At 47.0% G+C, this 16,894-nt stretch overlaps 1 protein-coding gene across 10 annotated transcripts in view; it reads right to left on the bottom strand.

Moving 5' to 3' along the window:
- Positions 1 to 15,937, bottom strand: part of FOXN2 (forkhead box N2) — a 114,913-nt gene extending 98,976 nt beyond the window's left edge. For 3 of the 10 annotated variants that reach the window (XR_008305816.1, XM_053244178.1, XM_053244148.1), the window contains exons 1-2: positions 6,271 to 6,779; positions 5,945 to 6,121 (exon numbers count right to left, since the gene is read on the bottom strand). The gene's annotated coding sequence lies outside the window, so the exon portion shown is untranslated. Of the gene's footprint in view, positions 1 to 5,944; positions 6,122 to 6,270; positions 6,780 to 13,547; positions 13,925 to 14,353; positions 14,416 to 15,698 lie in introns of those variants that run through there. The other 7 variants (XR_008305827.1, XM_053244219.1, XM_053244188.1 and 4 more) reach the window with 5 other exon arrangements.
- Between the last annotated feature and the right edge of the window lie 957 nt (positions 15,938 to 16,894).

Here is a 16,894-nt window from a genome sequence, read left to right as displayed (position 1 = left end):
TGTTATCAATCATGGTGTTTTTTTAATTTACTACATTTACTGTATATCCTGCTCTTCCTCCAAGGAGCCCAGAGAGGTATACATGGTTATGTTTATCCTCACAATAACCCTTTGAGGTAGGATCAGCTGAGAGATAAGTGACCAACCCAGAGTCACCCAGCATGTTTCATGGCTGAAGCATGTCTCTGTGTTCTGGTTCTTAAAATGAATCAATCACCTTGAGCAAAATGTTAAGAGTTCATGTAAAGAAGAAGGTAGTTGCATGATTTAGGTGGATTGAAGTATGATAGCAACATATTAGCAAACACATATATTTTTTAAAACTGTCTTGTTAAAATTGTATTTAAAATCTAGAAACACTTAAGAAATGTTAAAACGCTCGCTAAAGGGTCTTTAAGCTTGGGTCCGCAGGGAGTTTCTCACAACCAGTTTTGAACTTGCATCTCCTCCAGAACGGAGGGTGCGCATTTACATATCAGCCCAAATTACCCCAAAGTTCCTATGAGCTATGGGGAGAACTTCACACACAATTCAGGTTTTTCATTGTCCATTAGAGTGTAGCCTGATTTATATCCAGGGTTAAAAAAAAATCCACTTTTGGTGTCATGGGGTGGGGGGAAAACTTCGAACTTGCAGTAAAGCCTAACAGTAAAGCCTGCTGTCTGGGAAAGCCAGATGTTGTTGGACTACAACTCCCAGAATCCTTTGGCCACTCGGGCTGAGGATGATGGGAGTAGCAATCCAACATTTAAGGACCCAAGTAAGGAGGAGGGAGCAAGCCAACCCAACCCACAAGTAAGGAGGAGGGAGCAAGCCAACCCCAGTTTACTTGCTCCCTTCTCCACTTCCCGGCCACGTCCATCCATCAACTGGCTCAGGGGCCATGCTTAAATTTCCAGACACCATGATGAGCTGGCACCTGCCAATGGCTGAGCCCTGGGCAATGGCCATTAGTTTCTGAAAGGATTCCCCCCCCCCGCCTCATACATGAGCATTGAGAAAGTCCCTGAGAGCATGATGTAGTGGTTAGCAGTGATATGGGTTGGAAAAATGATCCTTACCCATTTTTTCTGCAAAACATTTTCCACCGCTCATCAGTGCATTGAACTCAGAGCGCTAAATTAGTAGCTACTAATTAACAACCTATCTTTGAAGATTCTAAAAAAACAGTACATGTAAATATTTCTTCATCGCATTGACTTTTTTCTTTATACATAGAATTGTTTAAAAATATTATACCATGCAACAGTGTAGAGAGGCCAGCAGCGGCCCCAGTTCAGCCCGCCACCCGTGGCCCCCATAGCCACACCCTGACGTCAGACGCAGGGGGTGTGGTTTCATGCGTAAATGGGGCGTGCGCCCCATTTGTGAGCACATTCCAGCCAGCGCCGTGTTCGCAGCGTGGCCGGGAGCGGCTCTCCCTGCTTTAAAGGCAGGGAAACACATTCCTGGCCATGCTGTGAATGTGGTGCTGGCCGGAATTTGCTCGGAAACAAGGCACATGGCCCTGTTTGTAAGCGTAACCTCACCCCCTGCATCTGATGTCAGATGCAGGGGCCGTGGCTGGGGCACCAAGCGTGGCCCCTGAGCATAGCAGCCTGGGTTCTTTGAACCTGTTCGTGCAATAGTGACTCTGCCCCTGTTGCCGTGTTAAAATATTTATAAGTGTTCCAATATAATAATAATAATAATTTGATTTCTATACCGCCCTTCCAAAAATGGCTCAGAGCGGTTTACACAGAAAATAACAAACAAATAAGATGGAACCCTGTCCCCAAAGGGCTCACATTCTAAAAAGAAACATCAGATAGACACCAGCAACAGTCACTGGAAGTACTGTGCTGGGGGTGGATAGGGCCAGTTACTCTCCCCCTGCTAAATAAAGAGAATCACCACGGTAAAAGGTGCCTCTTTGCCCAGTTAGCAGGGGCAACAATTTCCAAATGAACAATTTCCAAATGAACTTTGAATTTGTTGGGAACATAACATCTAAACCACATTAGCTGTGCTTATTGATTTTCCCTACTAATCAAGTACTTCAGTCCACTTGGCTGCTTAAAAAACTTTGAGATATTTACAAAGTTTTTTATTCACAAAATAAACGGGTCAAATAGCACGACAAATCAAATAATCTATTTAGGGCATCAAGAAAATGTGAATGGCAAACATTTCTAAGTTTAAAAAAATCTTTATGATTTTTTTCATAACATTATGCAAATGTTATGAAAATTAGGAAAACTGTGGGAATTTTTTTCCTGGAAAAATGTAAAACTTCCCAGAAAATTCATGTCATTGGTGGTTAAGAAGACCCTAGATTAGGGATGTGCGAACTGGTTCGGGGGTTTAGTTAGATAGTTCGGGGGTTCAGGGTCGAACCGAACCCCCACCCACCCCGCCCCTGACAGTTCATGATTTTTTAAAAAATTTTAAAAATATTTTCTACCTCGAGTACTTCGAGGTCTTCCTAAAGGCCGGGGGGGGGGTTGTCCCCCTGCGGGCTTTGTTTATCACCGCCATGGCCTGTTTTAATTCTTTTTTCAGCCCGGTTGGGCCTTGGTAAGCTGGCGTGGTGGCCATCACACATGCGCAAATGGCCTCTGCAAGGGCTGGCATGGTCCAGGGCCTCATAGAGGCTACTTGCACATGCACAGCAGTGAAAATGGCTGCCGTGCCAGCTTACCAAGGCCCGAACGAGCCAAAAAAAGAATTAAAACAGGCCACGGCGGTGATAAACAAGGCCTGTGGGGGGAGGGTGAACCTTCGCAGACACCCCCGCCGGCCTTTGGGAAGCCCCCAGAAGGGGCTAGAGGTTAAAAAAAACCCATCATTTAAAAAAAAAAAAAGCAAATCCCACCCCCCCCCGGATCAAACTGGGGGGAACTTCAAAAGGTCACTGTGGATAAAGAACTGAAGCTGATCAATTCTAATCTGGCACCTAGATCTCCAAACCTGGAAGGGCCATTTAATACATAGCAAAAAATGTGGGTGTGTTAATCTACCCTGTGTTAATCTACTTCTGTGAAACCAGAAGTAGGGAAGTATCTTCATTAGGACCACGATGCATATTATACTGGCACATTAGGACCAGTATAGTTAAGATGAGATGTGGTTGTAACATTCTACCCTTACAAGTATGGACCTGCAACAAGATGTTTCAGTACAGTATATCCCTGGTGTGCCAATGTTACCCAAGCCTGTGACTGATCATGGTGAAACAACAACAGTGAGCAACCAAGAGAAGTCTCTGCTATACTTTGCGTCTTATTTTATATGCAAATTTTATATTTTCTGTTTTCTAGGTGTTTTGTTGCCAGGGGTGTGTGTGTGTGTGTGTGTGTGTGTGTGTGTGTGTGTGTGTGCTCAGTCCCAGCTCCTTTTCAAAACTCTTCCCTCTCAGAAACAAAGCTGTGAAATGGCTGTGAGAAAACTAAAGAGTTTCACACATCTGCTGTGTAAAATGGCTGTGAAAAAACTAAAGAGTTTTACACACCTTTCCCCTCAGGGGCAGCAGGGGTTGTGACTGTCTTAAGGGAGTATTCTTCAAGCTAACAAAGTCTCCATCAAGCTCTCCTTCCTCCCCTCACCATAGAGTTCAATTAGCTCCACCACTTGCCTGTCTGTAAACTGCTCTACCCATGAACATTCTGTCCCATTGACTAACAGGGCGGCAGTCTGGGTGGGAGTTGGCCCCCTTAGGTTTTTTTCCCCCCTTCAGATTTTGTTTTTAACACCAACAAATCTGTTCATCTGCCACTACCACCCATTTGCCCACAGGTGCTCCAGTTATCCATTCATAAGGATCATAATATTCCCAGATGTTTCAGAAACAAGATAAGCCCTGAACATTCTATTGATCATAAAATCAAAGTAGTTCAACAGAGCTGCTTGATCATTCACAGACACTGACTAGGTGACAAGAGACACCACCCCTTCAAATCTGGGGCAGATCTGATGTAAAATGACCGAGATACCTCTGTTTAAATATTGACACTTAAACTCTAGGAATATTATAACATGTGACAATCCAATGAATTGCTTTCTCACTGCTTGTATATGCCAAGGAAAGCTGTATATTGGTCACAGCTCCCCAGTATTTGTATGCATAGTGAGAAATCCTGAAGTATGATAATTACGCATTACAGTCCACACCCATTTCCTACACAGGATGTACCTCCCAAGTAGGAAGTCCAACGTGTATAAACTGGTATGAGTTCCACCAGTTTCATCATAGTTTACTTCTCAGAAATATGATCAGGGTATTCATCAGGTCATGACTCATCGGGTAGCCTTACAGTTTCAGTTCAGCATCGGCAAGTGGGAGAAACATTGACCTACTTCACAGGGTGGTTGCAAGGCTGAAACGAAAGAGCAGGCTTTGGACAATTTTCTTTTTATTTAGGAGCCAATGGAAAAATTGGGGAGCCAAACAATGCACAGTCAGATATATGGCCATTGTGTGTGTGTGTGTGCGAGAGAGAAAGAGAGAGAGAGAGAGAGAGAGGTGTGTGTATAGTCACCTCTTTTTTTCAAGTTAACATTTCTTTGTTTAGGTTTGTGGTGCAAAACGTTTGGTATGTAGCTTGCCTTATGTCAGAGCTTGACAAATCCCAGGTGCCAAGGAGCCATGGTGCCTAAAAATTTAGTTGTGTTGTGTAGTCTAGGATATTCCGAGGCAGTGTGCATTAATAAAACCTTTATTTGTCCCAGGCAGTCCTATTTCTGTTCTGTTCTAAGTAAAGGGGATAGAATGAACCCCATTTACCCTTCTCTTGAATAGCATGTTATGTTGCTCTGAGCCTTGGAGGAATGACAAGATAAGCCCCAAAATGTAATGCAGTAAAAGGTTAGCCATGCCCAAGTCCTACTGACATCCATGACATCAACATATTATTATTTTTACATTTATATCCCGCTCTTCCTCCAAGGAGCCCAGAGCGGTGTACTACATACTTGAGTTTCTCTTTCACAACAACCCTGTGAAGTAGGCTAGGCTGAGAGAGAAGTGACTGGCCCAGAGTCACCCAGCTAGTTTCATGGCCAAATGGGGATTTGAACTCGGGTCTCCCCAGTCCTAGTCCAGCACTCTAACCACTACACCACGCTGGCTCTACATAAACATAAACACAAACAATTACGTCCATTTCAACAGTGCGCAGTTGCGCTCAGGTTCTGTAGATGAGGCCTGTGGGTCCTGAAAGCAGCCATTCCCAAGGCTTTTCAGAAGGAATCCCCTAACAGATTTCTGTTATTATGTAATATGTGATGTGGGCTGGGACTCAGTCACTTAGTTCAGCTATCTAATGAACTCTGATGGTGCCTTGGAGAATTATTCACACAGTGCCCCCCAATAATGCATTCCCATCGTACCACTTTGACTCACTGCTTCCCTGTGAGACAAAGCTAAAACGTTTGGGGGCTTCCATTTAGCGGGGAGGAAGGCGAGGGAAGATAGGGACACATAATAGAAGCGTATAAAATTACATGGTGTGGAGAAAGTTGACAGAGAGTTTATCTCCCTCTCTCACATTCCTAAAAACTAGGGGTCACCCAATGACATTTTTAATTCAGGACAGACAAAAGACAACTTGTAACACACACACACACACACACACACACACACACACAACACACCTCTGCAAATGTATTTGTCTTCTGAAGTCTTTATACTAAAGCAACTTAGAGGGAAGGAAGGAAATATTTCCGGTATTTTTTAAAAAAAACAAAAACAAAAACTGGCAATTGTTTTTAAGGAGCAACATGTGCCAAGATGCAGGGGAAATATCAAAAGCCAACAAAAGTCACCACCACCAAATTTAAATCCCTAGGGTTTTTCCAACTCTACTTACTTTTTATTTGCACACAATAAAAGTATTCCTGAATGTATGAAGTGTACAGAGGTTAGGTATTCCCCCTCCCCAGCTTAATAACCTCTTCAGAGAAGTACCTTCATTGCATGCATGATGAAACTCTGCATTCCCCAGCCACTGAAGATTTGATGTCAGCACTCAGAAACCCACAATATTTTTCCCAGCCTTGGCTTATGCATAGTTCTGCTCAGCATTTCTGCCTGAAGCTTACATCTGAAGATATTGTAGTTCTGAATAGTAAAAGTCTATTCTCCCTGCAGGGGAAGATAAAGTTGGCTGTGGAAATGCAAAAAGATTCTACCCAGGTGAATATCAAGTACTGATATAAAAGTAGATCAGAATAATATAATTCATACATATCAAGAACAGCAAGGAAACCAGGAGGAAACTGCCTGCCACTTACCTTTTGTGTCTAGACTGAGCTGAAAGATCAGACAACATAACACAGGAAGACAGAAAAAGAAAGAGAGAGAAAATAACTCTATTGCAGGGTCACGTGATAAGATTTCAGCACACCACTTCCCACGCTCCAAATTCTAGTTGCTCTAAAAAAATTTTTAAATAAAAATAAATCTCCTGCACATAAGTCAACTTTGTTAAAAGAGGCCTTGCTGCTTTTTTTACAGTTACTATACTGCGTCTTCCCCACTTTAGAAACAGACCTAAGATCCAAACCGGTATGTATGTGTTAGAGAGAAAGCCACAAAATGCCCAACAGCCCTTCATCATAAAGGCTTTGACTGGACAGACCCCCTGCTAACTGAGCAGAGGCACTTTAAAGAGGGTGATTCTCTTCTATTTAGCAGGGGGAGAGCAATTGGCACAGAGGTTGAGAGCTGGTCTTCTGGTAAAGTGTGCCCTCGAGTCGGTGTCACATACACACACACACAGAGCTGCCATATACCAAGTCAGACCATAGGTCCATCTAGCTCGGTATTGTCTACACAGACTGGCAGCGGCTTCTCCAAGGTTGTAGGCAGGAATCTCTCTCAGCCCTATCTTGGCGAAGCCAGGGAGGAAACTTGCAACCTTCTGCTCTTCCCAGAGCGGCTCCATCCCTTAAGGGGAATATCTTACAGTGCTGACATATGGTCTCCCATTCAAATGCAACTAGGACAGACCATGCTGAGCTAGGGGGACAATTCATGCTTGCTACCACAACACCAGCTCTCCCTCCCTGGTGACCACGGAGCCCTGTGGTTGTCTTTGATAGAATACAGGAGGGGTTTACCATTGCCTCCTCCCACGCAGTCTGAGATGATGCCTTTCAGCACCTTCCTATATCGCTGCTGCCAGATATAGGTACAGTGGTCCCTCGACTTACGTAGTTAATCCGTTCCGAACGGACGTTTGTAAGTCGAAATTTTCGTAGGTCGAAAAGCGCACCCACGGAGGTCTGGAAACATTCGTAAGTCGAGGAAACCGCATCTAAAAATTCGTAAGTCGAGGAAGCCAAATCTAAACCGCCAACTACTTCCGGTCTTTTTTGTCGTTCGTAAGTCGAAAACGTTGGTTGTCAAGTAGTTCGTAGGTCGAGGGACTACTGTATTTCCCATAGTCTGGGAAACTATATCAGTGGGGATTCGAACTGGCAACCTCTGGCTTGGTAGTCAAGTCATTTCCCCACTGTGCCATTAGGTGGCTGCTGGTCTTGTGATAGCAAGCAGGAATTGCCCCCTTTGCTAAGCAAGGTCTGCCCTGGTTTGCATTTAAATGGGATACATGCATAAGCACTGTAAGATATTCCCCTTAGGGGATGGGGTTGCTCTGGGAAGAACATCTGCATGCTTGCATGCAGAAGGTTCCAAGTTCCTTCCCTGGCATCTCCAAGATAAGGCTGGGAGAGACTCCCGCCTGTAACCTTGGAGAAGCCTCTGCCAGTCTGGGTAGACAATACTGAGCTAGATGGACAAATGGTCTGACTTGGTATATGGCAGCTTCCTATATTCCAGTGGCTGTCATTGGTTTCTACCTTGTGTTTCTTTTTCCTGTAGATTGCGAGCCCTTTAGGACCATCTTATTTAAATCCCTTTGAGAACCTTTGTTGAAAAGCAGTGTATAAATATCCGTAATAGTAGTAGTTCGCAGAGAAAAAACTATTTATTACCCAGCCACTATTTTCAACACACTTTGGCCAAAACTTCTGTACCTTTTAAGTATTTTGACATGGGCTCTTGGGCTATTAAGCCAGAGTGTCCAAAATGATCTGTAATTCCCATTTCACCTTTTAGGAGGGACAGCAAACGTACAGATAAAGGGCAACTGAAGAGGTGAACATCCTAGTCTGTCTGTACAACGTCCTTCACCTTCTTTATATTTCCACCTTCCCCATTATACATTATTAGGAAGCACCAACATAAAATTTTCTAACACAAGAGAGTTTTAGAAAATGGAGTGAAACCAGCATTGTGCCTAGTATGGTTTTGCCTCTAGTCCTCACTATGCAGGAAAGACAGAGAAGAAAGCAGGCTTGATGCTAGAGCCAGGCCTGCAAGCCCTTCTGATCCTGCCCACAAATCACACATACTTCAAGCTGGCCATTCATGCCGGCAGTTTTCAGACTTTTAACCTTCTCTGCCTTTTCATATTGCCTGCTCTGCTAAGGAATGTCTGCACGTGAGCTCTGCTGTGGAAACCTGGAACTTTGCAGACAATTCTGGGATGTGCTCCAGGGTGCACAAGCGGCCCACGTGAGGCACTCACCTTATTCAGACATTATGATATACATGCAAACAAGTGTCTATACATGTGCACCTGTTTTTGTCTGAATTAGCATACATGTGTTCATTTTGAAAGTGGACCTGGGTACAGGAGCCCCCAAATGCAGGTACCAATAGGAAATGCCCCCAAGTAAGGCAGTTCACACGATCATGAACTGGGTGTCCCACCCAGTTTCAGAAGCTGCGGGCGCTTCTGATTTCAGGTCATGGACAAACTAAAACCTAGGTAGGAGGAAGGTGAAAAGGTGGGCAGATGATCCGACAGTGTCGTTCAGTGTTCCCTCTAACAGGGATGCCCAGACGTTGTGGACTACAACTCCCAGAATCCTCAGCTGCAATGGCTTTTGCTTGGGGATGCTGGGAGTTGTAGTCCACATCACCTAGGAATCCCTGTTAGAGGGAACACTGGTTTTGTTCTACCTAGCACTTTTACCCAGCAATTTATCAAGGGTGGAGGAAATACCGCCGGAGCCTGCACACACTTCCCCTTCTCCTACCTAGCTTTAGTTCAAACATGACCAAAAATCAGGCACATGCACAGCTCCTGAAGCTGGGTAGGACACCTGTCCTTCCCACTTCATGATCGTGTGAACAGCCTTAGTATGCACTGAATATAGTGTGGGAATAACTGTATATTATTCTCACTGCTTACCCCCGACAATGCCCTCCACTCCATGAGGTGTGTGGGGAAGACTCCTCATCTTGTTTGCTCACTCCTCCTGGCCGCTTCCATCTGGCTCAGGCAGGCAATGGACGGACACGACCAGGAGGAGGAGCGAGTGAGCCAGGTGGGGGACAGGTTGCTCCCTCCTCCTCCTCCTGGTTACATCTGCCCATTGCCTGCCTGAGACAGATAGATGCAACCAGAAGGAGGAGGAGGGAACAACCTGTCCCCAACTTGCTTGCTCTCTCTGGGTTGTGTCCACTGCCTGGCTCAGGCACCATGTTTAAGTTTCTAGTCCTCATGGTGAGTTGGTTCCTGGGAATGGCTGAGCCCTGGGCTAGACGGTCCCATAGTCTAACTCTAGTATAAGGTGTTCAAACAACAACAACAGCAAAAAGGCAACACTAATATGAACACATCCTGAAAGGTTTTTAAAGCATTTTCACAAGCGACATTAAAATAGCATTTAGCATCTCCTGTGCTATTTGTGCATAATGCAATGCAGTTCTGAACATGCACAGATTAAGTTTTTAATAAATCATGTTCACTTACATGTGCTTTATATACGATGCACTTTACCTAGACCTCATTACTGGTCCTCCATCTGTCACTGTTACAACAGAACCAGATACTTTCCTGACTGGACAAACAGAGGGAAATGTCCACTCCTGCACTTGCTGGAAGAGATCATGGTAACCTTTACAGAAGAAAACCTCACTTGGGACCTGAAAAAATGCAAACCAGCTGGTGGCAACCATCAGCTTCTACAGTAATTAAAGCAATTTTCATCCCACTTAGCTAGAGCTCATTAAAAGCACATTTCCTTTCTTGGGGTGGGCAGTGCTGGAAGCTGAGGAGGTGTTGGAGAAGCTTAATAAGCCGTCTTTAAACTTTTCCGTTTTTAAACTTTTGCAAAGGTAGCCTTGGGTGAGGAAGAAGAGGAGGAGGAAGGGTGTGGAGGTGACAAACGTGGAGGTCATCTGGCACCAGAGGTGCACACCTAGGTAATTTTGGAGCCTGGACCTAAAGGCCTTTGGAGGACCCCCCTGCTTTGGAGCCCCCCACACACCCCGTGACACACGCAGTACTTTTAACACGTGGGTTCTAGAATGCACAAACAGCAACCCTAACCCCAACCCACCCACCCCCGATTACCTGATGTGCCTTGAAACCCCCTACCCCAGAGCGGCTCCATCCGGAGGGGAATAGCTTACAGTGCTCACACTTCTAGTTTCCCATTCATATGCAATCAGGATGGACCCTGCTTCGCTAAGGGGACAAGTCATGCTTGCTACCACAAGAGCAGCTCTCCTCTCCTTCCCCTCAGATGATCTGTCAGTCTGGATTGCATCCCCCAACGGTTAACGGCTTTCCCCAGCAGCGCAGTAGGTTGGGGGCCAGGAGACGCGTCATCCCAGCCCCTGGAAATCCCATAATGCACTCCACGAGTGCACAGTGCATTGGGGGGGTCTCCTCGGCTCTGGCCATGGCACCAACACAATCATTTAGCCTGGGTTAAGGATGTGCTCGCACCCTTAACTTCGGTTAATGGGTGGGCCTCTTTGAAGGGTCTGTCACGGAGGCGCTGCCAGTAGTGGGCATTTCTTCCAAGCAGCCAAGACCGGGCTTGGCGATGAGCAAGAACAGCCTCTTTATGTTTGACACATGCACAGTAGTACACTTCCTATCTGTACCTTGAATTTACATATTTAGGAAGCTGGCTTATCCTGAGTCAGAACATTGGCCTATCTAACTCAGTATTGTCTGCTATGCTGACCTTCAGTGGCTTTCCCAGTCTTGCCTGCAGTGGAGATGCCAGAGATTGAATCGGCAACTGTCCGCATAACGGAGTTATGGTCCTTCTCCAGATTTGAGCTATGGCTCATTGGTCAAATTTGAGAAGGATTGTACCCAGGTTCACTTTTAAAATGGAACAGTCATTCACACAAAAACATGTACATATTATGTGCACAGATACATGACTGCACACATGTGCAGTATGATGTCTGAATCAGATTGTTGTTTTCCTCCCATATATTCTCACAACAACCTACAGGGTAGATTAGGCTGATAAATAGGGACTGTTTTAAAGACACCCAGTGAGCTTCACAAGTAAGTGAGGATTTCAACCTAGCTCTCTCCTGTCCAAATTCAACACTCTGCTGCATCATGCTGCATATCCAAATTTAAGGAATCAAGCATTCAAAGTTGTCTTCCTGCCTGTACAAAACACACTATTTAATTTATAAATTAGAGTCAGCTCCTTGTTCAAACAGTTCATGCAAGGAAATGGGAATTACTAACAAGAAATAAGAGAGCTGTCCCATGCCTACATCAGATATAAAAACAATGTGCCATTTTATTTTCACAACACGCTATCCATGTAACAGAAAGTATTGTCAGTCATTTATTAAAAACCATACATCAGACAGGAAGTTATGAGCAATCGTTTACCCCTGTGCCAGAAAGCTTATACCTGACCTCACATTTCTTCTCTATCTCCTTTTAAAAAGGAAAATAAATTAAAGAAGTAAATCTTTTAAGCTTTTAAGTCTGCTTGTTAAAACTCATGTACTTTCTCCTCAGTATAATTCCTAGGACAGCAAGCCCTATGGATAGCAGGTTAAAACATTTCCTGCCCATCATAAATTGCATTTCAGAATCACACACATCTAGTTTTTTAAAAAAAGAAATATAGAAATACTCAGAACTCAGAGGCCACATATTAGTTACTTTTAAAGCACCTTGGACACCCTGACTGAGTTTACCAAAAAGCCCTGCTTACTACAAAGAAATAGTTGTGGTCTAAACTTTGAAACCTGCTGAGTAATTACTGCAGCAATTCCAGCCCATTAAAGTTTTAGTTCAAAGGGGTTGTCCAAGTAGCTTGCTGTTGGTGACCCTGTTCAGAACAACATTTTCCAGGGGAATTATTCCAAGAGCTTACTTATTCTGTGAACAAGAACTTTAAAAACTGGATCAAAAACCAGGTGTGTCCACACTAGAAGCTAACCCAAGAATAGGCAAACTTGGTCCTCCAGCTATTGTTGAACTACAACCCACATCACCCCCAGCCACAATTTATTATGGATGATGGGAGTTGTAGTTCAACAACAGCTGGAGGGCCAAGTTGCTCCATCCCTGAGCTAACCACTGGTTTACTGCTGAAAGAACTGAGAAATATCAAAGCACAATAGAACAGTTCAGAAGAAGGCAGCAGAACAGAGCAGGGATTCTCAACCTCGGGTTCCCATTGTTGTAAAGCTCATCAACCCCTGCCACAATGACTGAAGGCTGTTATGGCAGGGGACAATGGGAGTTGTAGTCCAAAAACATCAGGGGACTCAAGGTTGGGAACTTCTGATCTGGTGCTTCCATTATTACTAGGAATACATCCTGTCGCTTCCACCTGCAAAAGCAATTCCAACACATTTGTGCATGTATGGGTATTTCCAAGCAAATATGTAAAGCTAGTAAGGCGCAGTGGGCCAGAAGTCCCAAATTTCACTCTTTTTCTGCCACAGCGTCATTTTTGTAGCCACAGAAAAGTTACTATCCTTTGTATCACCTTTCACAAACTGGGGGGAAAGTAATGTTTGCCTTAAAGTTGTACTAAGGAATAATGGAAGTGGCACGTATAAAATAAGCCCAAACGGCTCAGATTGGTCTTTTAAATATGTCCTTACTAAAGCACTGAAAATTTCATACCAAGTTCGAAATAACAGGAGAACAGACTCAACAGTCCATGCATCACCCACATTTAACACTCTGGCAAAAGCAGCGATTTCATACACGCAGAGGTGCACCTAGGTAATTTTGGAGCCTGGACCTAAAGGCCTTTAGAGCCACAGCCACCCACCCACCTGCAAGTTAAGCAGCATCATGCTCAGCTGGGTGAGCACACCACCACCCAGGACAGACTAAAGAGGATTTAGGGGGCCCCAGGGGCTGTGGAGGCCCTGGACTTCGGCCCAGAGGCCTAACTATTATAGGGCAAGGGGAGACCATTGTCTCGGGGGGCCCCCGAGAGACATGTCTCCCCCACCCAACGCCCGCCTGAGCTTCCTTGAATATATTGGAAAAAAACTTTTAGAGGAAGGCAGCGACCGGGGGGGGGGACATTTTAAAATTTTGTCTCCGGGCCCACTCCAAACTTGTTACGCCCCTGCTTCGACCCCAAAGTCCAGGGGTAAGAGCACCTCTGCATATATGAAAAAGTCACTTTAGCACAGATTCATTTCCATTCCCACACTTCAACCACCCCTTTTCATTCAAGGAGATTAAAATGAAACAAACCCAACAAAAAAGAGATCATTGTCTCCCTAACTTCTCAATGCACCCATAAATGGATGCAGTGCATGACGTGGGATTTCAAGAACATTTGCAAGAAGTTGCAGAGCGGGGAGGACAGAGCTCTGGAAACATGTTTGTGGGACGACAGGATGAGAGGTCAGGACTGAACCGGGCCTCATCAATCGGAAACGGTTTGCCTGCCCCGCGTCTGCAACTCAGGATCCAGAGATTGCCATTTTTCAACTCGAAGGGGAGAGAGAAAAGCAGGCCTGGAGCGACATGGCATGGGGGCGGGGGGAGCCCCTCTTCTTAAGCTGCCATGGAAGCAGGAGGAGGAGTTGGACACTTTCTGGCCGGCTTTTGTGCGGCTCCCACAGCCACACGCTGCCAAAGGCGCCTGTGACCCTAGGGCCGCCTTTCCCCTGCGCAGGGCTTTGCCGGCCACGTGGCTGTCACAATCCCAACCAAAATGGGGGAAAGTGAAAGCCCGCGGGCAGGCGGCGGGGGGGGGAGCTGAGCAAACGGCGGTGGTCGTGCCAAGGATGCAGGCAGACAGAGGCGCGGATCTCCCTCTCTGAAGCAGGGAGGGCGCGAGCGTGGAGGACGAGCAAGAACTCTTCTGCCTTTAGTTGCAAAGCGGAAGAACTTTTGCAAGAAGAAAGGTGGAGGGGGGTGTCTCTCGCTCCTCGGCGGTCGATCCGCTCTCTTCCACCCCTGCACTCCACGCTGCCGCCGCCGCCGCCGCCCCCCAGGGAAGGCTCTAAGAAGATGCACAGAATTCAGCAACAACCCCTTGGCCCTTTTCTCACCCCCAACCTCATGCTTGAGGAGGGGCTGGTGGAGGGGAGGCAGCCACACGGCAGCTCTTTGGGAGGAGAAGCGAAGTCCTCCCGTGGAAGAAGAAAAGGGGCGTTTTCCAAGAGCCCAAGCAGCAGGGGAAAGGGGGGCCCCAAGAGTTGTGGGGCGGGGAGAGAAAGGTCATATAAGGAGTCGGGGGCGGGGGGTTGTGACGGCTTCCTCTCCAGCAGTTCTTGGGGCGCACCCCCGCCCCAAATGAGCCAATTCCTGAGTCTACTTAGGAGTGAAACCACCACACAGACCACTCCACAGCACCGATCTGGAAGGAGAACTTTGCATTTCACACACACGCACGTTACACCATAGCACGCACGCACGCGCGCACACAGAGCCGGTTATCGGACTACTATGAATAGGATGAAATCTCCAAGATTTGGTCCCCATTAGTCTTTCACCAAAGACCCACCCCATACTCAGCTCTAACGCCCCCCAACAAAAGGAAGCCTCAAGGCCTCCCCCTCCTTCCCACTGAGCTCACACTCCTCCCCCCACCCCGCCCCGCCACTGAACAGGTCGGTCCGACACAGATATGGCTCCCAGCTCAGTGCCCGGCAATCAGTGCACATCTTCCTGCCCTTTTGGACCCCTGGATCGGACAGGACACTTTCTATTTCACAAGCCGCAGGAATATCCTGTTCTTGCAAAAAGAAGCATTTTCTCCGATCGCAAGCCCTTCTCTCCCCCGCCCCAGTATAGACACAACCCTCACGCTCTAGAATAGAAATGCCTTCCCCCGTGTATACATATACACGCACATTAGACATCTTCAACTCACACGCACAACCTCCAACACACACAACCCCTCAACTCATTCGCGCGCGCACCCAAATACACCCCCGTGACACATCCTAAACTCAATCACCTTTCCGCGGATGGCAACCTTGTCACAGATCTCCCAACCAGCCCATTAACTGGAGCCACCACAACACACACCCCAGTCCAAACAAATAAAAACGCCCCAGCACGACTGAAGCCTGATTGCTGAACATCATGCATGGTGCAATCAAAGGAATCACCCCTACACCTATACAATCTCTCACCGTGACCCGCCCCCCCCCAACAAAAAACTGCAAGTCCACATTAGAGTGAAGGAAAGAGAGGAAGAATTAAAAATAGGGAGGAACAGAGAGAAAGAGATCGGCTGCTACAATGTAGATTTTAAAAAAAAAAGTAGAAAAGAAACTAGAGAGAAAGCAAAGAAATCGCATGCAACCCAGAGTCAGGGGGGAACCCTAGGAGAAATGGAGCGCTCCCACCCACACCGCCCAGACATGGTTAATAAAGGTTGCAACTCACGCTACTCATGAAGCTTGTGCAATGGGGGGAGGCGGGCTGGGGAGGGGGTTGCCCCACAATATGGCAGCAGCGGCAGCAGCAGCGAAAGGGGAAATGTGTCAGGGATCAGCAGCTGCTGCTGCTGCTGCCGCCGCCTCTGGCTGTCCCTGCCCTGCGCAGCAGCAGCAGAGGCAGCGGCGGCAGCCCGCCGCCGCGCCGCCTCCTCGCTCGCAATCTCCCCATAGCAACAAGGCGCCCAAGCCGCTGACTCCTCCTTCCCGCCCGCCTGCCAAAAGCCTCCTTGCGCACGGTCACTATCCCCGCCCCGCGTGGCGATGGGGACGCCCCTTCCCTCGCCTCTCCTCCAAGAGAGCGGGCGAGCCCATTCTCAGCGGAGAGGGGTGCGCTTGTTGGTGGCTATTGTGGCGCGGGCCGGGGAGTTCTTGTGATGGGAGTCTTTCGAGGTCGCCAAGTCCCCACTGAAGCTATCCCTGGAGTTTGTTTGGTCCCCCCCCGCTTTTGTTTGTTTATTTGTTTGTTTATTGCACGATATTTCCATCCCCCCCCCGATATCGAGCCATGTACATCTCCAAGACTGCTGTGCTTTCCCTCCAGTCGTGACCTGGAGATTGAGGCCAATAATGTCTGGAGAGATTCCAGGCAGGGCAGTCCCGCCGTGGGAGTTGGCGACCCTCACGTCTGCACTGCACGCCGGGGCTGGCTGGAAAGGAAGAGGCAGGACCTTGCATAGCGATAATATGAACTGCCGTTCCCGCGGGCGCCGGTTTGGCTGACTCCTTGCTCACGCCGATCAAGGGCTCCTGCCTAAAGACCTGGGTTGGGAGGAATTGTCCATCAAGTGTGTCGCTTCACCTCCGAGGAGGAAGGGTGTGGAGGTGACCAGCGTGGGGGTCATCTGGCACCAGAGGTGCACACCTAGGTAATTTTGGAGCCTGGACCTAAAGGCCTTTGGAGGACCCCCCTGCTTTGGAGCCCCACACACACCCCTTGACACGCAGTACTTTTAACACGTGGGTTCTAGAATGCACAAACAGCAACTGAACTCACAAGAATGTAACAACATAAAACAGGTGTATTTATGCAAATATGCATTAGCAGAAACATTTCAACACACAACTTAACACATTCCCATCCCACATATTTCCCCACTTCCCCCAGCATGACTAAGGAGGATTTGGAGGCCCCCCCAGGAGTGT

This window comes from Hemicordylus capensis, chromosome 1 (genome assembly GCF_027244095.1).
Source record: "Hemicordylus capensis ecotype Gifberg chromosome 1, rHemCap1.1.pri, whole genome shotgun sequence".
NCBI classification, from domain to species: Eukaryota; Metazoa; Chordata; class Lepidosauria; order Squamata; family Cordylidae; genus Hemicordylus; species Hemicordylus capensis.
The sequence above is the reverse complement of the archived record's forward strand: the minus strand, read 5'-3'. Positions and strand labels throughout refer to the sequence as shown.